This window comes from Chanodichthys erythropterus, chromosome 20 (assembly GCF_024489055.1).
Source record: "Chanodichthys erythropterus isolate Z2021 chromosome 20, ASM2448905v1, whole genome shotgun sequence".
NCBI classification, from domain to species: Eukaryota; Metazoa; Chordata; class Actinopteri; order Cypriniformes; family Xenocyprididae; genus Chanodichthys; species Chanodichthys erythropterus.
Genome location: NC_090240.1, coordinates 892,459 through 918,142, shown reverse-complemented (window position 1 = coordinate 918,142; position 25,684 = coordinate 892,459). Strand labels below are relative to the sequence as shown.

General features: G+C 46.2%; 8 non-coding genes and 1 pseudogene across 8 annotated transcripts; all 9 read left to right on the top strand.

Moving 5' to 3' along the window:
* Positions 1-6,191: 6,191 nt before the first annotated feature.
* Positions 6,192-6,374, top strand: LOC137010233 (U2 spliceosomal RNA). Its single transcript, XR_010893290.1, has one exon. It is a non-coding gene; the product is annotated as a U2 spliceosomal RNA (small nuclear RNA).
* A 2,096-nt stretch (positions 6,375-8,470) lies between these two features.
* On the top strand, positions 8,471-8,634 carry LOC137009984 (U1 spliceosomal RNA). Its single transcript, XR_010893068.1, has one exon. It is a non-coding gene; the product is annotated as a U1 spliceosomal RNA (small nuclear RNA).
* Positions 8,635-9,498: 864 nt separating this feature from the next.
* On the top strand, positions 9,499-9,689 carry LOC137010157 (U2 spliceosomal RNA). Its single transcript, XR_010893230.1, has one exon. It is a non-coding gene; the product is annotated as a U2 spliceosomal RNA (small nuclear RNA).
* Positions 9,690-11,784: 2,095 nt separating this feature from the next.
* LOC137009983 (U1 spliceosomal RNA) lies at positions 11,785-11,948 on the top strand. Its single transcript, XR_010893067.1, has one exon. It is a non-coding gene; the product is annotated as a U1 spliceosomal RNA (small nuclear RNA).
* Positions 11,949-18,297: 6,349 nt separating this feature from the next.
* On the top strand, positions 18,298-18,469 carry LOC137010251 (U2 spliceosomal RNA; annotated as a pseudogene).
* A 2,096-nt stretch (positions 18,470-20,565) lies between these two features.
* LOC137009982 (U1 spliceosomal RNA) lies at positions 20,566-20,729 on the top strand. Its single transcript, XR_010893066.1, has one exon. It is a non-coding gene; the product is annotated as a U1 spliceosomal RNA (small nuclear RNA).
* Positions 20,730-21,591: 862 nt separating this feature from the next.
* On the top strand, positions 21,592-21,782 carry LOC137010202 (U2 spliceosomal RNA). Its single transcript, XR_010893275.1, has one exon. It is a non-coding gene; the product is annotated as a U2 spliceosomal RNA (small nuclear RNA).
* Positions 21,783-23,877: 2,095 nt separating this feature from the next.
* On the top strand, positions 23,878-24,041 carry LOC137009981 (U1 spliceosomal RNA). Its single transcript, XR_010893065.1, has one exon. It is a non-coding gene; the product is annotated as a U1 spliceosomal RNA (small nuclear RNA).
* An 865-nt stretch (positions 24,042-24,906) lies between these two features.
* Positions 24,907-25,097, top strand: LOC137010080 (U2 spliceosomal RNA). Its single transcript, XR_010893158.1, has one exon. It is a non-coding gene; the product is annotated as a U2 spliceosomal RNA (small nuclear RNA).
* The last annotated feature ends 587 nt before the right edge of the window (positions 25,098-25,684 follow it).

Genomic DNA, 25,684 nt, shown 5'->3' with positions numbered 1-25,684 from the left:
TTCTAAATGACCCCGTGGTCGCTAGTGTCACGACCGGCTCAAAGCCGTGACAAATGAAACGGAGGACATAGGCAGCTTGGTAGGTTGCAACGAAAAGAGATTTATCAGCATAAATAAGAAAATATATGAAACCAGAAATCAACAAAACCAAACACAATTTCTGTCAGACACATCAATAACCAAACATCAGACAGAACCACATTTAAATGAATAAGGAACTCAAAATAAACAAAGACCAAAATCAAAACCAAAGCACCCAGGAGCAAGCAACACACCACGCCAAACAAAGCCCAAGCTTTATAGAGGGAAGCACGGGTGTACATGGTTCACTTGATGAGTCTCCCAGCCACACCCACTGGCCGGCCGTAGCAGGAAGAACGAGGGACTCGTCACACTATCCAAATGTTAAAGTTGAGCTTTTTTTTTTTCCCCCCCTCCTGATCAAGAACGACCTAGGGAGTCCAGAGAATTGTACTGCGGTGCTTTTGTGGAGGTCGATGGAAAAACCTAGGACCAGTTCGCGAAAGCAGGTTGTTTCAAATCATCTCCACTATTTAACAAACGATCTGATCGACAGCAGTGGTCCTAGAGGCAAAGTACGAAACCCACCGCGGCCCAGATGGGCGTCGCCTTTGCCGGCTCTGCCCCCACTGCTTGGCAACGGCATCGCTTCTCGGCCTTTTGGCTAAGATCAAGTATCTTGTCGTCAGGTTGAGCTGCGATCGCCTTTTGAGGGTTTCCTGGCTCGAGGTCTTGCTGTATCGCGAGCCCCCAACTTTCAAGAGGTATATTTGAAATTGCTGCTACTGTTTTTGCGAACAAGCTGTTTTAAGGTAAGGTTTTATTTATTTATTTATTTATTTATTTATTTGGTAATTTATTTATTGGTTTTTTGATTTGTAAAGTTTGTTTTAGGCTGTTGGTGCCTCCACCATGTCGGCTGCCCGTGCCGGCTTGCGGAGGCACCACAGCGTGCGTTTTTTATTCAGAGAAGTTGATGGAAGGCTCTTGGGGATGTCACGTCTCGACTTCTCCAGAAAGCTTCTCCAGAAGACCTTACATTTTAAACCTGAAGAACTGAATTGTATTGTGACTCTGCCCCTGAACAAAGGCTATGATGTTAGCTTTAGAGCTGTTTCCCACCTGAATGATTTTTGGCACAGATTTGAATCAGTAAAATCCCAGTTCTCCATGTTTACTGTTGAAAAGCTATCTGATAATACACTTAAAACTGTGATTGTTAGAATGTTTAATGAGACAGTGACTGGGGAGGACATTTGTGTCTGGCTGGGTAGATTTTGCACGGTTCGAGGCCAGCCAGTCAAGGTTTTAGATGAGGATGGCATCTGGACATGCTCCTGGCGAATTCCCATTAAACAATGGGAAGATGCCGGGAGCTACCAGGGCCTGAAGCATCTGCCTTCTATGATTGTGCTGGGTGAGAACAGAGGCTACATTCATTACCAGGGCATGCCCAAATTATGCAGAAAATGTGGAAAGTTTGGGCATTTGGCTGAAGCATGCCAAGAAATTGTATGTGGGAAATGCAGAGAAATTGGTCACAATTTTGAAGAGTGTACCAATGGCAGGCGGTGCAACCTCTGTGGAGAATCATCCCATCTCTACAGAGACTGCCCTAAAAGTTTTGCCAACAAGTTAAAAAGCAACAAAATGGCCGCCCCACAATCAGAGCAAACAGAAGAACAAAGGGAGGAGGAGGCGGTCCCTGAGGTTTTGGCGGGAAATTCAAATTCTCTGCCAACCTCAGGGATTGGGCAGGAAAGAGGAAGTGGGGCGGCTAAAGGGGCAGAGTCACAGATTGAAACGAAACAGGGGGAGGGAAGTCCACTCCCAGACAAGAGAAAGGAAATGATACAAAAGATGAAGAGGAGGAAACGGTTTCCTCCCTCAACACCGTTTCTGAGATAAGTATGCCATCAAGTGGGAGTGAAGCTGACTGTTCACTCCCAAATGCTCAAGTGCAGAAAAGGACTGCGAGATCTCCTCTGTCACATACAGAGGAGAAAAGGCTGCGGGCGGCGCATCGGCTAGATAGTTCCGCTTCGGAAGATCTAGACCGTATGTGGCCCGCAGAGTCTCCCAATGAAGTCTCTTTCCTGCACATCAAGCTGAGAACATCGTCACCCAAAGAGCCACAAGAGGTTCTCTCTGTGGACTCTTGAGGAATCAGGCATTTGCCCTCCTGATCCCTTTTTTTCTGGGGAAAAGGAGAGGAGCAAATGCCACATGAAATAACATGATTTTAATGTAATGTTCTGCAGTCTGTAATTTTGTTTTTTTAATCTTAAATGTTTGTATTTTTAACCATACTGCTCATGGCCCTCACTATCTCTACAATCAATGTGAGAAGTGTGAGGTCTACTCTTCGAGCACAGAGTGTTTTATCAAGTTTAAAAAATTTTAAGTCAGATATTTATTTATTGCAAGAGTGTGCTCTGCCTTTTTTAACAAACTACAGGAGATGGCAAGAACTTTGGACCCCAGGACCCTCCATCTGGAGTGGCTCCAATTTTAACAAAAATGACGGTGTTGCCTTTTTAATTAATAATCCCAATATCTTGGTGAAGGGCAGCACTGTGGTGAGGGATGGGCGGGCAATTTTAGTTAATCTGACTTTTTTAGGTAAGGATTTTAATGTTTTAAATATGTATGGTTTTACAGGAAAAAATGAGAGATACGAGCTTTTAGAAGATTTGCAGCCCCACATGTTAGGTAGGGCTCCCCTAGTGGTTGCAGGGGATTTTAATTGTGTTTTAACTAAGAAAGATAGAAAAAGGGTAGGAGATGATTTTAAGGTTGACAAGACATCAGTTTTATTAAAGAAATTAGTCAAAGATTTTAAGTTAGTCGACTGTTTTAAAACAATGCATCAGAGAGAGGAGGGCTTCACCTGGTTCAGTGGTGATGGCGCCAGAGCCTCTCGAATTGACTATATTTTTACAAGAGACTGCCCGCCAACCGATGCAACATTGACCCCCCTTTTCTTCACTGATCACATGATGCTCTCCTGCACCCTTTCACTTCCTGTTGGTGTGACAGTAGGGTGGAGGGCTGTGGAAGCTGAACTGCTCCCTATTAGAGGATGAAGAAGTGGTTAGAGAGTATAGGGAGCAGTTCAGCCAATGGCAGACTCTCCAGGACTTTTACGACTCACGGGCACAGTGGTGGGAGATGGTGAAACAAAAGACAGGACATTTTTTTAGAAAAATAGGTAAAGAGAAAAAGAACAAAGAAAAAAGATGCATGATGGGGCTGCAAAAAAGACTGCAGAGATATTTTAACCTTTTAAATAATGGATTGGATTTTAAAGAGGAAATAAAGGAAGTAAAGAAAGAAATGTCAGTTTTATCCGAAGCTCAGAGTAAAGGTGTCATTTTAAGATGCAAAGAAAAAGAGATAGAAGAAGGAGAAAAGTGTACACGATATTTTTTTAAAAAGACTATTTCACGGGGAGGGTCAATAACCATTTTAAAAACTTTTGGAGGGAGGGAGGCAAAAAACATGGAGGAAATTTTAGGTGAAATAGAACATTTTTATAGTAATTTATATAGTCCAAAAGAAGCACACGACGGCATCTTAAAGGAAGTTTTAGATTTTTTAGATAAAAAGATAAAGAGTCCAAACGTGCTTTTAGCCCAGGATTTTACTATTTTAGAATTAAAAGAATCCCTCAAAGGTTTTAAAAAAGGGAAGTCCCCAGGAATGGATGGACTTCCCTTGGAGTTTTACTTGACTTTCTGGGACATTTTAGCACATGACCTACTGACAGTTTTTAAAGAATTTGAGACTCTCGACAGACTTCCGGACAGCTTTAGAGTAGGGATAGTTTCATTATTATACAAAAAAGGAGACAGGACTGACTTGAAGAACTGGCGACCAATCACGCTTTTAAATTTTGACTGTAAACTTTTTAGTAAGATTTTAGCCACACGCATGTCGACTGTTCTAGAGGACGTAATCCACCTGGATCAAGCATGCGCTGTGCCCGGTAGGAAGATCACAGACAGCCTGGTGCTGATTAGAGACGCCATCTGTTACGCGAGAGACAGAAATATTCGGCTAGTAGTCCTAAATTTAGATTTTGAAAAAGCTTTTGACCGCATCTCGCACCAGTTCCTTTTTAAGGTACTGGAAAAAATGGGGTTCCCAGGGAGGTTTATAGCTTGGGTGGGACTGCTTTACAACAGCCTAGTCAGTAAATTTGCAGTTAATGGGCATCTATCCAAAGCTGTAAACATTCACAGCGGCGTCCGTCAGGGGTGTCCTTTATCTCCCCTACTGTATGTGGCCTGCATTGAGCCACTGGCACAAATCTTGAGAAGGGATAAATGGATTAAAGGACTGGACATCCCAGGGACTGGTGGACTGACAGCGACCTGTGTTTTATATATGGACGACGTAACCCTTTTAGCGACTGACCTTTTATCGGTACGAAGAGCATTGGACTTGACTGACTGGTACGGTCGGGCCTCGGGCGCCAAGCTCAATAGGAGTAAGTCCGAGGCCCAGCTCTTCGGGCCGTGGGGAAACGTGGACACAGGTGGACTGGATTTGGATTTTAAAGACAATGACCTGACAGTTTTAGGTGTAAAGTTTGACAAAGAGGGTGGAGGACGGGGGAACTGGACTGACATCTTAGGGAAAGTTAGGCAAAGACTGGGGTTTTGGGGACTAAGACAAATGACGATTGAAGGAAAGATTTTAATTTTTAAAGCAGTGATTTTACCCCTAATTTTACTTGTCTGTTCTGTTTTTAGTCCCCCAAGAAGATTCCTGGCCAACCTGGAGAGGGCGGTATTTTATTTCCTGTGGGGGTCCAAGTGGGAACGACTGAAGAGGGAGGTCGTTAAAAAAAGAAAAGAGAATGGCGGGAAAGGCCTCCCAGACCCCCACTTGTTTTTAGGAAGCCGCTTTGCCGCCCTCCATGTCCAATATGCATTGACCTCATCCAGAGAGAACAAGACAGCGGCTATGGCTCGTTTCTGGATGGGGTCTTACCTAAGAGCGTTGAGAGTTTTACCAATTGATCTTAAAAGTCCAGTGTCTTTTAATATGCCAAAAGAGTACAGTTTTATTAAGACCTTTTTAAAGAAACACTCATTGGAAGGAAAGGATGCCACCATTTTAACTAATCACAAGTCTTTGATCTCTCTTGTGCAGGATCGAGAAACGGTGAGTCCAATCCCAGGCCTCACGTTAAGTGAGGCCAGACAAGTTTGGCGGAACGTTGCCCACCCAGCTCTCCAGAACAGGCACAAAGACTTGGCGTGGATGGTGGCCCACGAGATCCTCCCGGTCAGGGCGGTTATGCACTCCAGAGGCATGGCCAAAAACTCTACCTGCCCACGGTCCGGATGTGGTTCCCCGGAGACCGTCCATCATCTGCTCTGGGAGTGCGGCGCTGCGCGGGACCTGTGGGCCAAGACCGGCCCCCTGTTTTTCCCGTGCCTGCCAGCGGGTGGGGCCCAGGTGGATTACAAGCTCGCCATCCTGGGGGTGGGTCAGGGCTTGAAGGACTTGACACCGCAAGATTTTACCTCGCTCTGGCTCACCCTAAACGTGATCAAGGATGCCATCTGGGCAACCAGAAACCTGCTGGTGGGGAAACGCGTGACGGTGACCCTCCACGCGTGCGAGCAGAGGATAAGATCTATGCTGCAGGGTGGGCCGCACGTCGTTATTCGGATGGGGGCCGGGGTCGCACGAGAAGGTCCCGGCCGCCACCGACCTTGGCCGCCCGTAGATGCACCCTCACCACACCGGCTACGGGAACAGCGGGCCAGCGGGCCGGAGGAGAGGGGATTTCCGCTGGGCCCCGGAAGCGGGGAGTCTTGGGCCTGTTCTGGAGACCTGGAGTGAATGGAAATTCTTGATAAGGACTCACCCTCGATCCTGTACAACAGATGATGTTTTAGTTGAAATGTTTTATTGTCTCTTATCTCACGGATTTATTCATGCTTATTTTATTTTTATTTTTATTTTCAGTCATCTGCCCTGCTTTTAACACCACACTGATTTACATACATGGACCTTTACACGACACACAACAATAACTGATTTTAACCAGAATTGTGTCACCTTGTTTTAAAAAAAAAAAAAAAAAAAAAATTTGTGGAACTGAGTATGTTTTAAAATGTGTGGCATGAAAAAATGAATGAAAATGTGACAATAAAACTTTTCGAAAAAAAAAAAAAAAAAAATCTGTTCTTATCAGTTTAATATCTGATACGTCCCCTATCTGGGGACTACATATTAAATGGATTTTTGGCTCATGGAGCCGGAACCGGGGCTTGCTCCGTCCACTCCACGCATCGACCTGGTATTGCAGTGTCTCCAGGAACGGTGTGCTTCCCCTTTTGGGGGACTGCAAATCGTTGTGGTTAATAGCAGAGGGAATGTCGCTGGAGCTTCACAAGGAGTCTCTATGTACCTGCGGTGGGGTGGCTGGCAGGGTGGCACCGTCTCGCACCCTTATGAAACGGTCGCCGTTGTTCCAAAGCAGCGGTTCCCAAACCAGCACTGCACGTCTTGAATGTCACTCTTGTCTGATGCGCCCGTCTGAGGTCTTGGAGTCTTTACCAACGAGCTGATGAGTTGGATCGGGTGTGTTTGATCAGGGAGACATCTAATCAAACACGCCTGACTGATGGGAACCACTGGTCTAAAGGACCGCAGCTCGTGTACAGGTGCTGGTCATATAATTAGAATGTCATCAAAAAGTTGATTTATTTCACTAATTCCTTTCAAAAAGTGAAACTTGTATATATCATATTCATTCATTACACACAGACTGAGAGGTTTCACATGTTTATTTCTTTTCATTTTGATGAGTATAGCTGACAACTATGGAAAATCCCAAAGTCACTATCTCAGAAAATTAGAATATTGTGAAAAGGTTCAATATTGAAGACACCTGGTGCCACACACTCTTATCAGCTAATTAACTCAAAACACCTGCAAAGGCCTTTAAATGGTCTCTCAGTCTAGTTCTGTAGGCTACACAGTCATGGGGAAGACTGCTGACTTGACAGTTGTCCAAAAGACGACCACTGACACCTTGCACAAGGAGGCCAAGACACAAAAGGTCATTGCAAAAGAGGCTGGCTGTTCGCAGAGCTCTGTGTCCAAGCACATTAATAGAGAGGCGAAGGGAAGGAAAAGATGTGGTAGAAAAAAAAGTGTACTAGCAATAGGGATAACCGCACCCTGGAGAGGACTGTGAAACAGAACCCATTCAAAAATGTGGGGGAGATTCACAAAGAGTGGACTGCAGCTGGAGTCAGTGCTTCAAGAACCCCTACGCACAGACGTATGCAAGACATGGTTTTCAGCTGTCTCGTTCCTTGTGTCAAGCCACTCTTGAACAACAGACAGCGTCAGAGGCGCCTCGACAAAAAGGACTGGACTGCTGCTGAGTGGTCCAAAGTTACGTTCTCTGATGAAAGTCAATTTGGCATTTCCTTTGGAAATCGGGGTCCCAGAGTCTGGAGGAAGAGAGGAGAGGCACACAATCCACGTCGCTTGAGGGCCAGCCTAAAGTTTCCACAGTCAGTGATGGTTTGGGGTGCCATGTCATCTGCTGGTGTTGGCCCACTGTGTTTTCTGAGGTCCAAGGTCAACGCAGCCGTATACCAGGAAGTTTTAGAGCACTTCATGCTTCCTGCTGCTGACCAACTTTATGGAGATGCAGATTTCATTTCCCAACAGGACTTGGCACCTGCACACAGTGCCAAAGCTACCAGTACCCGGTTTAAGGACCATGGTATCCCTGTTCTTAATTGGCCAGCAAACTCGCCTGACCTTAACCCCATAGAAAATCTACGGGGTATTGTGAAGAGGAAGATGCCATATGCCAGACCCAACAATTAAGAAGAGCTGAAGGCCACTATCAGAGCAACCTGGGCTCTCATAACACCTGAGCAGTGCCACAGACCGATCGACTCCATGCCACGCCGCATTGCTGCAGTAATTCAGGCAAAAGGAGCCCCAACTAAGTATTGAGTGCTGCACACGCTCATACTTTTCATGTTTATAGTTTTCAGTTGGCCAAGATTTCTAAAAATCCTTTCTTTGTATTGGTCTTAAGTAATATTCTAAATTTGCTGAGATACCGGATTTGGGATTTTCCTTAGTTGTCAGTTATAATCATCAAAATTAAAAGAAATAAACATTTGAAATATATCAGTCTGTGTGCAATGTACATAATATACAAGTTTGACTTTTTGAAAGGAATTAGTGAAAGAAATCAACTTTTTGATGACATTCTAATCATACGACCAGCACCTGTAGGTGCTTGGCAGTTTGCCGGCTTGAAGGCATGGTCACGGAAATCGCAGTCAAGTAATGGAAGGGACACGCCCTTCCTTTGCTTGGGGTGGGGGAGGGGGTCACCGTTGATGAGGACGGCAAAGAGGGATAGGGTAGCCTCTGACTGGAGGCCTGGGGACTCATACTTACCTGGCAGGGGAGACACCATGATCAGGAAGGTGGTTCACCCAGGGCGAGGCTCGGCCATTGCACTCCGGTTGTGCTGACCCCTGCGAATTCCCCAAATGTGGGAATCTCGACTGCATAATTTATGGTAGTGGGGGACTGCGTTCGCGCTCTCCCCTGGACATACTGGTTGAAAGAAGATTAGGTGGTGCCGAGAGAACCTGTGGTTTCTAACAGTCGTAGCGTTGTCTGTGGCTCCGTGTGTGTTTGCACGCCCCTTTTATGGAATCGGGTGTTGCGTGCGCTCGCCTGGTTTCGCAAAGTTCTGAGTTTTCCTTCAGGGACGACAGGCTTTTGGGGGCACTCGACCATGGCCGTTTTCTAAATGACCCCGTGGTCGCTAGTGTCACGACCGGCTCAAAGCCGTGACAAATGAAACGGAGGACATAGGCAGCTTGGTAGGTTGCAACGAAAAGAGATTTATCAGCATAAATAAGAAAATATATGAAACCAGAAATCAACAAAACCAAACACAATTTCTGTCAGACACATCAATAACCAAACATCAGACAGAACCACATTTAAATGAATAAGGAACTCAAAATAAACAAAGACCAAAATCAAAACCAAAGCACCCAGGAGCAAGCAACACACCACGCCAAACAAAGCCCAAGCTTTATAGAGGGAAGCACGGGTGTACATGGTTCACTTGATGAGTCTCCCAGCCACACCCACTGGCCGGCCGTAGCAGGAAGAACGAGGGACTCGTCACACTATCCAAATGTTAAAGTTGAGCTTTTTTTTTTTTTCCCCCTCCTGATCAAGAACGACCTAGGGAGTCCAGAGAATTGTACTGCGGTGCTTTTGTGGAGGTCGATGGAAAAACCTAGGACCAGTTCGCGAAAGCAGGTTGTTTCAAATCATCTCCACTATTTAACAAACGATCTGATCGACAGCAGTGGTCCTAGAGGCAAAGTACGAAACCCACCGCGGCCCAGATGGGCGTCGCCTTTGCCGGCTCTGCCCCCACTGCTTGGCAACGGCATCGCTTCTCGGCCTTTTGGCTAAGATCAAGTGTAGTATCTGTTCTTATCAGTTTAATATCTGATACGTCCCCTATCTGGGGACTACATATTAAATGGATTTTTGGCTCATGGAGCCGGAACCGGGGCTTGCTCCGTCCACTCCACGCATCGACCTGGTATTGCAGTGTCTCCAGGAACGGTGTGCTTCCCCTTTTGGGGGACTGCAAATCGTTGTGGTTAATAGCAGAGGGAATGTCGCTGGAGCTTCACAAGGAGTCTCTATGTACCTGCGGTGGGGTGGCTGGCAGGGTGGCACCGTCTCGCACCCTTATGAAACGGTCGCCGTTGTTCCAAAGCAGCGGTTCCCAAACCAGCACTGCACGTCTTGAATGTCACTCTTGTCTGATGCGCCCGTCTGAGGTCTTGGAGTCTTTACCAACGAGCTGATGAGTTGGATCGGGTGTGTTTGATCAGGGAGACATCTAATCAAACACGCCTGACTGATGGGAACCACTGGTCTAAAGGACCGCAGCTCGTGTACAGGTGCTGGTCATATAATTAGAATGTCATCAAAAAGTTGATTTATTTCACTAATTCCTTTCAAAAAGTGAAACTTGTATATATCATATTCATTCATTACACACAGACTGAGAGGTTTCACATGTTTATTTCTTTTCATTTTGATGAGTATAGCTGACAACTATGGAAAATCCCAAAGTCACTATCTCAGAAAATTAGAATATTGTGAAAAGGTTCAATATTGAAGACACCTGGTGCCACACACTCTTATCAGCTAATTAACTCAAAACACCTGCAAAGGCCTTTAAATGGTCTCTCAGTCTAGTTCTGTAGGCTACACAGTCATGGGGAAGACTGCTGACTTGACAGTTGTCCAAAAGACGACCACTGACACCTTGCACAAGGAGGCCAAGACACAAAAGGTCATTGCAAAAGAGGCTGGCTGTTCGCAGAGCTCTGTGTCCAAGCACATTAATAGAGAGGCGAAGGGAAGGAAAAGATGTGGTAGAAAAAAAGTGTACTAGCAATAGGGATAACCGCACCCTGGAGAGGACTGTGAAACAGAACCCATTCAAAAATGTGGGGGAGATTCACAAAGAGTGGACTGCAGCTGGAGTCAGTGCTTCAAGAACCCCTACGCACAGACGTATGCAAGACATGGTTTTCAGCTGTCTCGTTCCTTGTGTCAAGCCACTCTTGAACAACAGACAGCGTCAGAGGCGCCTCGACAAAAAGGACTGGACTGCTGCTGAGTGGTCCAAAGTTACGTTCTCTGATGAAAGTCAATTTGGCATTTCCTTTGGAAATCGGGGTCCCAGAGTCTGGAGGAAGAGAGGAGAGGCACACAATCCACGTCGCTTGAGGGCCAGCCTAAAGTTTCCACAGTCAGTGATGGTTTGGGGTGCCATGTCATCTGCTGGTGTTGGCCCACTGTGTTTTCTGAGGTCCAAGGTCAACGCAGCCGTATACCAGGAAGTTTTAGAGCACTTCATGCTTCCTGCTGCTGACCAACTTTATGGAGATGCAGATTTCATTTCCCAACAGGACTTGGCACCTGCACACAGTGCCAAAGCTACCAGTACCCGGTTTAAGGACCATGGTATCCCTGTTCTTAATTGGCCAGCAAACTCGCCTGACCTTAACCCCATAGAAAATCTACGGGGTATTGTGAAGAGGAAGATGCCATATGCCAGACCCAACAATTAAGAAGAGCTGAAGGCCACTATCAGAGCAACCTGGGCTCTCATAACACCTGAGCAGTGCCACAGACCGATCGACTCCATGCCACGCCGCATTGCTGCAGTAATTCAGGCAAAAGGAGCCCCAACTAAGTATTGAGTGCTGCACACGCTCATACTTTTCATGTTTATAGTTTTCAGTTGGCCAAGATTTCTAAAAATCCTTTCTTTGTATTGGTCTTAAGTAATATTCTAAATTTGCTGAGATACCGGATTTGGGATTTTCCTTAGTTGTCAGTTATAATCATCAAAATTAAAAGAAATAAACATTTGAAATATATCAGTCTGTGTGCAATGTACATAATATACAAGTTTGACTTTTTGAAAGGAATTAGTGAAAGAAATCAACTTTTTGATGACATTCTAATCATACGACCAGCACCTGTAGGTGCTTGGCAGTTTGCCGGCTTGAAGGCATGGTCACGGAAATCGCAGTCAAGTAATGGAAGGGACACGCCCTTCCTTTGCTTGGGGTGGGGGAGGGGGTCACCGTTGATGAGGACGGCAAAGAGGGATAGGGTAGCCTCTGACTGGAGGCCTGGGGACTCATACTTACCTGGCAGGGGAGACACCATGATCAGGAAGGTGGTTCACCCAGGGCGAGGCTCGGCCATTGCACTCCGGTTGTGCTGACCCCTGCGAATTCCCCAAATGTGGGAATCTCGACTGCATAATTTATGGTAGTGGGGGACTGCGTTCGCGCTCTCCCCTGGACATACTGGTTGAAAGAAGATTAGGTGGTGCCGAGAGAACCTGTGGTTTCTAACAGTCGTAGCGTTGTCTGTGGCTCCGTGTGTGTTTGCACGCCCCTTTTATGGAATCGGGTGTTGCGTGCGCTCGCCTGGTTTCGCAAAGTTCTGAGTTTTCCTTCAGGGACGACAGGCTTTTGGGGGCACTCGACCATGGCCGTTTTCTAAATGACCCCGTGGTCGCTATTGTCACGACCGGCTCAAAGCCGTGACAAATGAAACGGAGGACATAGGCAGCTTGGTAGGTTGCAACGAAAAGAGATTTATCAGCATAAATAAGAAAATATATGAAACCAGAAATCAACAAAACCAAACACAATTTCTGTCAGACACATCAATAACCAAACATCAGACAGAACCACATTTAAATGAATAAGGAACTCAAAATAAACAAAGACCAAAATCAAAACCAAAGCACCCAGGAGCAAGCAACACACCACGCCAAACAAAGCCCAAGCTTTATAGAGGGAAGCACGGGTGTACATGGTTCACTTGATGAGTCTCCCAGCCACACCCACTGGCCGGCCGTAGCAGGAAGAACGAGGGACTCGTCACACTATCCAAATGTTAAAGTTGAGCTTTTTTTTTTTTCCCCCCCTCCTGATCAAGAACGACCTAGGGAGTCCAGAGAATTGTACTGCGGTGCTTTTGTGGAGGTCGATGGAAAAACCTAGGACCAGTTCGCGAAAGCAGGTTGTTTCAAATCATCTCCACTATTTAACAAACGATCTGATCGACAGCAGTGGTCCTAGAGGCAAAGTACGAAACCCACCGCGGCCCAGATGGGCGTCGCCTTTGCCGGCTCTGCCCCCACTGCTTGGCAACGGCATCGCTTCTCGGCCTTTTGGCTAAGATCAAGTGTCTGGTCAGACGGTTGAGACTGCGATCGCCTCTTGGAGGTTTCGGGGCTCGAGATCCTTTATATCCCGAGTCGCACAACTTTTAAGAGGTATATTGAAATCTGCTGCTTCAAGCTCCAACATGTTTTAAGGTAAGGTCTTGTAATTATTTATTTGATTATTTATTGTTGTATTTATTGTTGTTTTAAGGTTTTTAGGCTGTTGGTGTCTCCAGCATGTCGGCTGCCCGTGCCGGCGTGCGGAGGCACCACAGCGTTCGCTTTTTATTTAGGGAGGTTGAGGGGAAGCTCCTGGGAATGTCCCGTATGGACTTTTCCAGGAAACTGATCCAAAAGACCTTGGCTTTTAAATGTGATGAATTAAATTGTTTGATGACTCTGCCCCTCAACAAAGGATTTGATGTTAGTTTTAAGACTGCTTCCCTCCTTAATGATTTTTGGCAAAGGTTTGAATCTGTTAAAACCCAGTTCTCCATGTTCACTGTGGAGAAACTTTCTGACAACACACTTAAAACAGTGATTGTCAGGATGTTTAATGAAACAGTGACTGGAGATGATATTTGTGTTTGGTTGGGTAGATTTTGCACTGTTCGAGGTCAGCCTGTCAAAGTGTTAGATGAGGATGGCATTTGGACTTGCTCCTGGCGGATTCCCATTAAACAATGGGAGGACGCCGGGGGCTACCAGGGCCTGAAACACCTGCCTTCTATGATTGTGCTGGGAGAGAACAGAGGCTACATACACTATCAAGGGATGCCTAAGCTATGTAGGAAATGTGGACGAGTTGGGCACCTTGCCGAGGCTTGCCAAGAATTAGTATGTGGGAAGTGCAAAGAAATTGGTCACAGTTTTGATAATTGTACCAATGGCAGGCGGTGTAACCTCTGTGGAGAAACAAAACATCTCTACAGAGATTGCCCAAAAAGCTTTGCCAACAAACTAAAAGGTAACAAAATGGCCGCCCCACAATCAGAGCAAGCAGAGCAACAAAGGGAGGAGGAGGCGGTCCCTGAGGTTTCGGCGGGAAATTTAAATTCCCAGCCAGCCTCAGGGATTGGGCAGGAAAGTGGGGCGGCTAAAGGGGCGGAGTCACAAATTGAAACGAGACAGGGGGAGGGAACCACTTCAATACAAGACAAAGATAATGAATCAAAAGATGAAGAGGAGGAAACGGTTTCCTCCCTCAACACCGTCTCTGAGATAAGCATGCCATCAAGTGGGAGTGAAACTGACTGTTCACTCCCAAATGCTCAAGTGCAGAAAAGGTCTGCGAGATCTCCTCTGCTTCACACAGAGGAGAAAAGGCTGCGGGCATCGCATCGGTTAGATAGTTCCTCATTGGAAGATCTAAACCGTATGTGGCCTGTAGAATCTCCCAATGAAGTCTCCTTTCTGCACATTGAGATGAGAACATCATCACCGAAGGAAACACAAGAGGTTCTCTCTGTGGATCCTGAGGCTGTGAGCATTTGCCCTCCTGTCCCCACGTATTCTGGGGGAGAGGAGGATCAAGTGCAACATGAAGTAACTTGATTTTAAATGTTCTGTAGTCCTTTTAAAATGTCTTCTTTTAATGTTCATATTTCTTTTAAACCTACTGCTCATGGCCCTCACTATCTCAACCATTAATGTGAGAAGTGTGAGGTCCCCCTTGCGAGCACAGAGCGTTTTGTCCTTTTTAAACTCTGTCAAGTCAGATGTGATTTTATTGCAAGAATGCACTCTACCCTTTTTAACAAGCTATAGGAAATGGGAGGAGATGTGGACCTCTGGGCCCTCCATATGGAGTGGCTCCAATGGCAATAAAAATGACGGTGTTGCCATTTTAATAGGTAATCCACATATCTTGGTGAAGGGTAGTACAGTGGTGAGGGATGGGCGGGCAATTTTAGCCAATCTGACATTTTTAGACAAAGATTTCAACGTTCTTAATGTGTATGGTTTTACTGAAAAACACGAGCGATATGAACTTTTAGAAGACTTACAGCCTCACATGCTAGGTAGGGCCCCCTTAGTGGTGGCAGGGGATTTCAATTGTGTTTTAACTAAAAAAGACAGGAAGAGGACAGGGGAGGGTTTTAAGTTTGATAAAACATCGGTTTTACTACAGGGTTTAGTTAGAGATTTTAAATTAGTCGACTGTTTTAAAACAATGCATCCAAGAGAGGAGGGCTTCACCTGGTTCAGTGGTGACGGCGCCAAAGCCTCTCGAATTGACTATGTTTTTACAAGGGACTGCCCGCCGACCGATGCAACATTGACCCCCCTTTTCTTTTCTGACCACGTAATGCTGTCTTGCACCCTTTCACTTCCAACGGGTGTGACGGTAGGGGGAGGGCTGTGGAAGCTGAACTGCTCCCTGTTAGACAATGAAGATGTAGTTAGAGAATACAGGGAGCTGTTCAGCCAATGGCAGACTCTCCAAGACTTTTTTGACTCACGTGCACAGTGGTGGGAAATGGTAAAAGACCGAACGAGACAGTTTTTTAGGAAGGTAGGGAGAGACAAAAAGAATAGACAGAAGAGATGCATGAAGGGGCTGCAAAAAAGGCTACAGAGATATTTCAATCTTTTAAATAATGGTTTTGATTTTAACGAAGAATTTAAAGAGGTCAAAAATCAGATGTCAGTCTTAAGTGAAACTCAAAGCAAAGGTGTCATTTTACGAAGCAGAGAAAAAGACATGGAGGAAGGGGAAAAGTGCACCAGATATTTTTTTAAAAAGATAATTACACGGGGAGGGACAATTAAATCATTGAAAACAAATAGAGGGGAAGTGCACACAACAAATGAAATTTTAGATGGCGTCACAGAATTTTATAAAGCGTTATACTGCAACAAAGAAGCAGAAAATGATACTTTAAAGGGAGTTTTAGATTTTTTAGAGAAAAAAGTCAATAGTCAATGTATGCTTTTATCCCAGGATTTTACGGTTTTAGAAATTAACAATGCTCTTAAAAGTTTTAAAAGGGGGAAGTCCCCAGGGATGGATGGACTACCCCTAGAGTTTTATCTGACATTTTGGGATATTTTAGCACACGAGTTACTGACTGTTTTTAAAGAATTTGAAGCTTTTAACACACTCCCTGACAGTTTTAGAGTAGGGATAGTTTCACTGCTATATAAAAAAGGAGACAAGACTGACTTAAAAAACTGGCGACCAATTACACTTTTAAATGTTGACTGCAAACTTTTTACTAAAATTTTAGCTACACGTATGTCGACAGTTTTAGAGGACGTGATCCACCCAGACCAAGTCTGTGCTGTTCCAGGAAGAAAGATCACGGACAGCTTAGTGCTGATAAGAGATGCCATCTGTTATGCGAGAGACAGAAACATTCGGTTAGTAGTCCTAAATTTAGATTTTGAAAAAGCATTTGACCGTGTCTCGCACCAGTACCTGTTTCAGGTACTGCAAAAAATGGGTTTTCCAGAGAGATTTATAGCCTGGGTGGGACTGCTGTACAATGATCTGGTCAGCAAAATTCTTGTTAATGGGTTTTTATCTAAAGCTGTAAACGTTCACAGCGGTGTCCGTCAGGGGTGTCCTTTATCTCCCCTCCTGTATGTGGCCTGTATTGAGCCACTGGCACAGATTTTGCGAAGGGATAAGTTGATCAAAGGACTGAACGTGCCCGGGACTGGTGGACTGACAGCAACCTGTGCTCTGTACATGGACGACGTAACCCTTTTAGCCACTGACGTTTTATCTGTACGAAGAGCAATGGACTTGACGGACTGGTACGGTCGGGCCTCGGGCGCCAAGCTTAACAGACACAAATCCGAGGCCCAGCTCTTCGGGCCGTGGGGAGACGTAGACATAGGCGGACTGGACTTGGATTTTAAAGAGACGAATTTTAAGATTTTAGGAGTCAAATTTGATAAAGAGGGGAGTGGACAAGAAAACTGGACTGACCTGTTAGGGAAAGTCAGGAAAAGACTGGGGTTTTGGGGACTACGACAGTTGACTATAGAAGGCAAAGTTTTAATTTTTAAAGCTGTGATCTTACCTTTGCTTTTATTGGTGTGTTCTATTTTTAGTCCTCCACGGAACTTTCTTTTAGATCTGGAGAGAGCGGTGTTTTATTTTGTGTGGGGATCCAAGTGGGAACGCCTAAAGAGGGAGGTCATCAAGAAGAGGCCGGGGAATGGCGGGAAAGGCCTCCCTGATCCCCACCTGTTTTTAGCTAGCCGCTTCACCGCCCTGCACATCAACTATGCTGTGACCCCATCCAGAGAGAACAAGACAGCAGCCATGGCCAGATTCTGGATGGGGTCTTACTTAAGATTTCTGAAAATTTTACCAGTAGATTTGACAACCCCTGTGTCTTTTAATCTCCCTAAAGAATACAGTTTTATTAAGAAGTTTTTAAAGAAGTATGTTTTAGAGGGTTTAGATGTCACAGTTTTAACTGACCACAAAACTCTTCTCTCTCTTGTGCAGGACCGGGAGTCAGTGAGTCCAATCCCAGGCCTCACCCTTGATGAGGCCAAGCATGTATGGAAGAACGCTGCCCACCCTGCTCTCCGGAACAGGCATAAGGACCTAGCGTGGATGGTTGCCCATGAGATCCTCCCAGTCCGGGCGGTTATGCACTCCAGAGGCATGGCCAAAGATTCATCTTGCCCACGGATCGGGTGCAATTCCCCGGAGACTGTGCGACATCTGCTCTGGGAGTGCGGTGCTGCGCGGGACCTGTGGGCCAGAACCAGCCCCCTGGTTAACCCGTGCCTGCCAGCGGGTGGGGTCCGGATGGACTACAAGCTCGCCATCCTGGGGGTGGGTCAGGGCTTGAAGGAGCTGACATCAAAACAATTTACCTCGCTCTGGCTCACCCTAAATGCTATAAAGGATGCCATCTGGACCACCAGAAACCTGCTGGTGGGGAAACGCGTTACGGTGCCCCTCCACGCGTGCGAGCAATTGGTAAGATCAACGCTGCAGGAGGCGCCGGGCGTCGTTATTCGGAGGGGGGGCTGGGGTCACACGGAAGAGGTCCCGGCCACCACCGTACCGGGCCGCCCGTAGATGCACCCTCACCAACACCGGCTACGGGAACAGCGGGCCAGCGGGCCGGAGGGCGGGGATCTCCGCTGGGCACTGGAAATGCTGGGCCAGATGCCTGCTTCTGAGAGAGGTGTGATGGGGAACTTGATAGGGACTCACCCCGGTCCTGCACAACAAAGGAACATTTTAACCACAACAACACAAAAGACTTTTTTACCATATACCTGGACTTTCAAACAAAATACACACATAAACACATGGACCTTTGCAACAACACACACACACACAAGTCCTTTAATTTTATTATGTTTTACTGTTACAATATTTTTGTTTTATATTTGAAGTTTTGAGATGTGATGTTTTTTTGGAGAATCTGGTGATTTTTGCTTTGTTTTGTTTGATCTGTTTTTGTTTTTGTTGTGAGTTCAGAAAACTGTGACAATAAAAAACTTTTCGAAAGAAAATCTGTTCTTATCAGTTTAATATCTGATACGTCCCCTATCTGGGGACTACATATTAAATGGATTTTTGGCTCATGGAGCCGGAACCGGGGCTTGCTCCGTCCACTCCACGCATCGACCTGGTATTGCAGTGTCTCCAGGAACGGTGTGCTTCCCCTTTTGGGGGACTGCAAATCGTTGTGGTTAATAGCAGAGGGAATGTCGCTGGAGCTTCACAAGGAGTCTCTATGTACCTGCGGTGGGGTGGCTGGCAGGGTGGCACCGTCTCGCACCCTTATGAAACGGTCGCCGTTGTTCCAAAGCAGCGGTTCCCAAACCAGCACTGCACGTCTTGAATGTCACTCTTGTCTGATGCGCCCGTCTGAGGTCTTGGAGTCTTTACCAACGAGCTGATGAGTTGGATCGGGTGTGTTTGATCAGGGAGACATCTAATCAAACACGCCTGACTGATGGGAACCACTGGTCTAAAGGACCGCAGCTCGTGTACAGGTGCTGGTCATATAATTAGAATGTCATCAAAAAGTTGATTTATTTCACTAATTCCTTTCAAAAAGTGAAACTTGTATATATCATATTCATTCATTACACACAGACTGAGAGGTTTCACATGTTTATTTCTTTTCATTTTGATGAGTATAGCTGACAACTATGGAAAATCCCAAAGTCACTATCTCAGAAAATTAGAATATTGTGAAAAGGTTCAATATTGAAGACACCTGGTGCCACACACTCTTATCAGCTAATTAACTCAAAACACCTGCAAAGGCCTTTAAATGGTCTCTCAGTCTAGTTCTGTAGGCTACACAGTCATGGGGAAGACTGCTGACTTGACAGTTGTCCAAAAGACGACCACTGACACCTTGCACAAGGAGGCCAAGACACAAAAGGTCATTGCAAAAGAGGCTGGCTGTTCGCAGAGCTCTGTGTCCAAGCACATTAATAGAGAGGCGAAGGGAAGGAAAAGATGTGGTAGAAAAAAAAGTGTACTAGCAATAGGGATAACCGCACCCTGGAGAGGACTGTGAAACAGAACCCATTCAAAAATGTGGGGGAGATTCACAAAGAGTGGACTGCAGCTGGAGTCAGTGCTTCAAGAACCCCTACGCACAGACGTATGCAAGACATGGTTTTCAGCTGTCTCGTTCCTTGTGTCAAGCCACTCTTGAACAACAGACAGCGTCAGAGGCGCCTCGACAAAAAGGACTGGACTGCTGCTGAGTGGTCCAAAGTTACGTTCTCTGATGAAAGTCAATTTGGCATTTCCTTTGGAAATCGGGGTCCCAGAGTCTGGAGGAAGAGAGGAGAGGCACACAATCCACGTCGCTTGAGGGCCAGCCTAAAGTTTCCACAGTCAGTGATGGTTTGGGGTGCCATGTCATCTGCTGGTGTTGGCCCACTGTGTTTTCTGAGGTCCAAGGTCAACGCAGCCGTATACCAGGAAGTTTTAGAGCACTTCATGCTTCCTGCTGCTGACCAACTTTATGGAGATGCAGATTTCATTTCCCAACAGGACTTGGCACCTGCACACAGTGCCAAAGCTACCAGTACCCGGTTTAAGGACCATGGTATCCCTGTTCTTAATTGGCCAGCAAACTCGCCTGACCTTAACCCCATAGAAAATCTACGGGGTATTGTGAAGAGGAAGATGCCATATGCCAGACCCAACAATTAAGAAGAGCTGAAGGCCACTATCAGAGCAACCTGGGCTCTCATAACACCTGAGCAGTGCCACAGACCGATCGACTCCATGCCACGCCGCATTGCTGCAGTAATTCAGGCAAAAGGAGCCCCAACTAAGTATTGAGTGCTGCACACGCTCATACTTTTCATGTTTATAGTTTTCAGTTGGCCAAGATTTCTAAAAATCCTTTCTTTGTATTGGTCTTAAGTAATATTCTAAATTTGCTGAGATACCGGATTTGGGATTTTCCTTAGTTGTCAGTTATAATCATCAAAATTAAAAGAAATAAACATTTGAAATATATCAGTCTGTGTGCAATGTACATAATATACAAGTTTGACTTTTTGAAAGGAATTAGTGAAAGAAATCAACTTTTTGATGACATTCTAATCATACGACCAGCACCTGTAGGTGCTTGGCAGTTTGCCGGCTTGAAGGCATGGTCACGGAAATCGCAGTCAAGTAATGGAAGGGACACGCCCTTCCTTTGCTTGGGGTGGGGGAGGGGGTCACCGTTGATGAGGACGGCAAAGAGGGATAGGGTAGCCTCTGACTGGAGGCCTGGGGACTCATACTTACCTGGCAGGGGAGACACCATGATCAGGAAGGTGGTTCACCCAGGGCGAGGCTCGGCCATTGCACTCCGGTTGTGCTGACCCCTGCGAATTCCCCAAATGTGGGAATCTCGACTGCATAATTTATGGTAGTGGGGGACTGCGTTCGCGCTCTCCCCTGGACATACTGGTTGAAAGAAGATTAGGTGGTGCCGAGAGAACCTGTGGTTTCTAACAGTCGTAGCGTTGTCTGTGGCTCCGTGTGTGTTTGCACGCCCCTTTTATGGAATCGGGTGTTGCGTGCGCTCGCCTGGTTTCGCAAAGTTCTGAGTTTTCCTTCAGGGACGACAGGCTTTTGGGGGCACTCGACCATGGCCGTTTTCTAAATGACCCCGTGGTCGCTATTGTCACGACCGGCTCAAAGCCGTGACAAATGAAACGGAGGACATAGGCAGCTTGGTAGGTTGCAACGAAAAGAGATTTATCAGCATAAATAAGAAAATATATGAAACCAGAAATCAACAAAACCAAACACAATTTCTGTCAGACACATCAATAACCAAACATCAGACAGAACCACATTTAAATGAATAAGGAACTCAAAATAAACAAAGACCAAAATCAAAACCAAAGCACCCAGGAGCAAGCAACACACCACGCCAAACAAAGCCCAAGCTTTATAGAGGGAAGCACGGGTGTACATGGTTCACTTGATGAGTCTCCCAGCCACACCCACTGGCCGGCCGTAGCAGGAAGAACGAGGGACTCGTCACACTATCCAAATGTTAAAGTTGAGCTTTTTTTTTCCCCCCCTCCTGATCAAGAACGACCTAGGGAGTCCAGAGAATTGTACTGCGGTGCTTTTGTGGAGGTCGATGGAAAAACCTAGGACCAGTTCGCGAAAGCAGGTTGTTTCAAATCATCTCCACTATTTAACAAACGATCTGATCGACAGCAGTGGTCCTAGAGGCAAAGTACGAAACCCACCGCGGCCCAGATGGGCGTCGCCTTTGCCGGCTCTGCCCCCACTGCTTGGCAACGGCATCGCTTCTCGGCCTTTTGGCTAAGATCAAGTGTAGTATCTGTTCTTATCAGTTTAATATCTGATACGTCTCCTATCTGGGGACTACATATTAAATGGATTTTTGGCTCATGGAGCCGGAACCGGGGCTTGCTCCGTCCACTCCACGCATCGACCTGGTATTGCAGTGTCTCCAGGAACGGTGTGCTTCCCCTTTTGGGGGACTGCAAATCGTTGTGGTTAATAGCAGAGGGAATGTCGCTGGAGCTTCACAAGGAGTCTCTATGTACCTGCGGTGGGGTGGCTGGCAGGGTGGCACCGTCTCGCACCCTTATGAAACGGTCGCCGTTGTTCCAAAGCAGCGGTTCCCAAACCAGCACTGCACGTCTTGAATGTCACTCTTGTCTGATGCGCCCGTCTGAGGTCTTGGAGTCTTTACCAACGAGCTGATGAGTTGGATCGGGTGTGTTTGATCAGGGAGACATCTAATCAAACACGCCTGACTGATGGGAACCACTGGTCTAAAGGACCGCAGCTCGTGTACAGGTGCTGGTCATATAATTAGAATGTCATCAAAAAGTTGATTTATTTCACTAATTCCTTTCAAAAAGTGAAACTTGTATATATCATATTCATTCATTACACACAGACTGAGAGGTTTCACATGTTTATTTCTTTTCATTTTGATGAGTATAGCTGACAACTATGGAAAATCCCAAAGTCACTATCTCAGAAAATTAGAATATTGTGAAAAGGTTCAATATTGAAGACACCTGGTGCCACACACTCTTATCAGCTAATTAACTCAAAACACCTGCAAAGGCCTTTAAATGGTCTCTCAGTCTAGTTCTGTAGGCTACACAGTCATGGGGAAGACTGCTGACTTGACAGTTGTCCAAAAGACGACCACTGACACCTTGCACAAGGAGGCCAAGACACAAAAGGTCATTGCAAAAGAGGCTGGCTGTTCGCAGAGCTCTGTGTCCAAGCACATTAATAGAGAGGCGAAGGGAAGGAAAAGATGTGGTAGAAAAAAAAGTGTACTAGCAATAGGGATAACCGCACCCTGGAGAGGACTGTGAAACAGAACCCATTCAAAAATGTGGGGAGATTCACAAAGAGTGGACTGCAGCTGGAGTCAGTGCTTCAAGAACCCCTACGCACAGACGTATGCAAGACATGGTTTTCAGCTGTCTCGTTCCTTGTGTCAAGCCACTCTTGAACAACAGACAGCGTCAGAGGCGCCTCGACAAAAAGGACTGGACTGCTGCTGAGTGGTCCAAAGTTACGTTCTCTGATGAAAGTCAATTTGGCATTTCCTTTGGAAATCGGGGTCCCAGAGTCTGGAGGAAGAGAGGAGAGGCACACAATCCACGTCGCTTGAGGGCCAGCCTAAAGTTTCCACAGTCAGTGATGGTTTGGGGTGCCATGTCATCTGCTGGTGTTGGCCCACTGTGTTTTCTGAGGTCCAAGGTCAACGCAGCCGTATACCAGGAAGTTTTAGAGCACTTCATGCTTCCTGCTGCTGACCAACTTTATGGAGATGCAGATTTCATTTCCCAACAGGACTTGGCACCTGCACACAGTGCCAAAGCTACCAGTACCCGGTTTAAGGACCATGGTATCCCTGTTCTTAATTGGCCAGCAAACTCGCCTGACCTTAACCCCATAGAAAATCTACGGGGTATTGTGAAGAGGAAGATGCCATATGCCAGACCCAACAATTAAGAAGAGCTGAAGGCCACTATCAGAGCAACCTGGGCTCTCATAACACCTGAGCAGTGCCACAGACCGATCGACTCCATGCCACGCCGCATTGCTGCAGTAATTCAGGCAAAAGGAGCCCCAACTAAGTATTGAGTGCTGCACACGCTCATACTTTTCATGTTTATAGTTTTCAGTTGGCCAAGATTTCTAAAAATCCTTTCTTTGTATTGGTCTTAAGTAATATTCTAAATTTGCTGAGATACCGGATTTGGGATTTTCCTTAGTTGTCAGTTATAATCATCAAAATTAAAAGAAATAAACATTTGAAATATATCAGTCTGTGTGCAATGTACATAATATACAAGTTTGACTTTTTGAAAGGAATTAGTGAAAGAAATCAACTTTTTGATGACATTCTAATCATACGACCAGCACCTGTAGGTGCTTGGCAGTTTGCCGGCTTGAAGGCATGGTCACGGAAATCGCAGTCAAGTAATGGAAGGGACACGCCCTTCCTTTGCTTGGGGTGGGGGAGGGGGTCACCGTTGATGAGGACGGCAAAGAGGGATAGGGTAGCCTCTGACTGGAGGCCTGGGGACTCATACTTACCTGGCAGGGGAGACACCATGATCAGGAAGGTGGTTCACCCAGGGCGAGGCTCGGCCATTGCACTCCGGTTGTGCTGACCCCTGCGAATTCCCCAAATGTGGGAATCTCGACTGCATAATTTATGGTAGTGGGGGACTGCGTTCGCGCTCTCCCCTGGACATACTGGTTGAAAGAAGATTAGGTGGTGCCGAGAGAACCTGTGGTTTCTAACAGTCGTAGCGTTGTCTGTGGCTCTGTGTGTGTTTGCACGCCCCTTTTATGGAATCGGGTGTTGCGTGCGCTCGCCTGGTTTCGCAAAGTTCTGAGTTTTCCTTCAGGGACGACAGGCTTTTGGGGGCACTCGACCATGGCCGTTTTCTAAATGACCCCGTGGTCGCTAGTGTCACGACCGGCTCAAAGCCGTGACAAATGAAACGGAGGACATAGGCAGCTTGGTAGGTTGCAATGAAAAGAGATTTATCAGCATAAATAAGAAAATATATGAAACCAGAAATCAACAAAACCAAACACAATTTCTGTCAGACACATCAATAACCAAACATCAGACAGAACCACATTTAAATGAATAAGGAACTCAAAATAAACAAAGACCAAAATCAAAACCAAAGCACCCAGGAGCAAGCAACACACCACGCCAAACAAAGCCCAAGCTTTATAGAGGGAAGCACGGGTGTACATGGTTCACTTGATGAGTCTCCCAGCCACACCCACTGGCCGGCCGTAGCAGGAAGAACGAGGGACTCGTCACACTATCCAAATGTTAAAGTTGAGCTTTTTTTTTTTCCCCCCCCTCCTGATCAAGAACGACCTAGGGAGTCCAGAGAATTGTACTGCGGTGCTTTTGTGGAGGTCGATGGAAAAACCTAGGACCAGTTCGCGAAAGCAGGTTGTTTCAAATCATCTCCACTATTTAACAAACGATCTGATCGACAGCAGTGGTCCTAGAGGCAAAGTACGAAACCCACCGCGGCCCAGATGGGCGTCGCCTTTGCCGGCTCTGCCCCCACTGCTTGGCAACGGCATCGCTTCTCGGCCTTTTGGCTAAGATCAAGTGTAGTATCTGTTCTTATCAGTTTAATATCTGATACGTCCCCTATCTGGGGACTACATATTAAATGGATTTTTGGCTCATGGAGCCGGAACCGGGGCTTGCCCCGTCCACTCCACGCATCGACCTGGTATTGCAGTGTCTCCAGGAACGGTGTGCTTCCCCTTTTGGGGGACTGCAAATCGTTGTGGTTAATAGCAGAGGAATTGTCGCTGGAGCTTCACAAGGAGTCTCTATGTACCTGCGGTGGGGTGGCTGGCAGGGTGGCACCGTCTCGCACCCTTATGAAACGGTCGCCGTTGTTCCAAAGCAGCGGTTCCCAAACCAGCACTGCACGTCTTGAATGTCACTCTTGTCTGATGCGCCCGTCTGAGGTCTTGGAGTCTTTACCAACGAGCTGATGAGTTGGATCGGGTGTGTTTGATCAGGGAGACATCTAATCAAACACGCCTGACTGATGGGAACCACTGGTCTAAAGGACCGCAGCTTGTGTACAGGTGCTGGTCATATAATTAGAATGTCATCAAAAAGTTGATTTATTTCACTAATTCCTTTCAAAAAGTGAAACTTGTATATATCATATTCATTCATTACACACAGACTGAGAGGTTTCACATGTTTATTTCTTTTCATTTTGATGAGTATAGCTGACAACTATGGAAAATCCCAAAGTCACTATCTCAGAAAATTAGAATATTGTGAAAAGGTTCAATATTGAAGACACCTGGTGCCACACACTCTTATCAGCTAA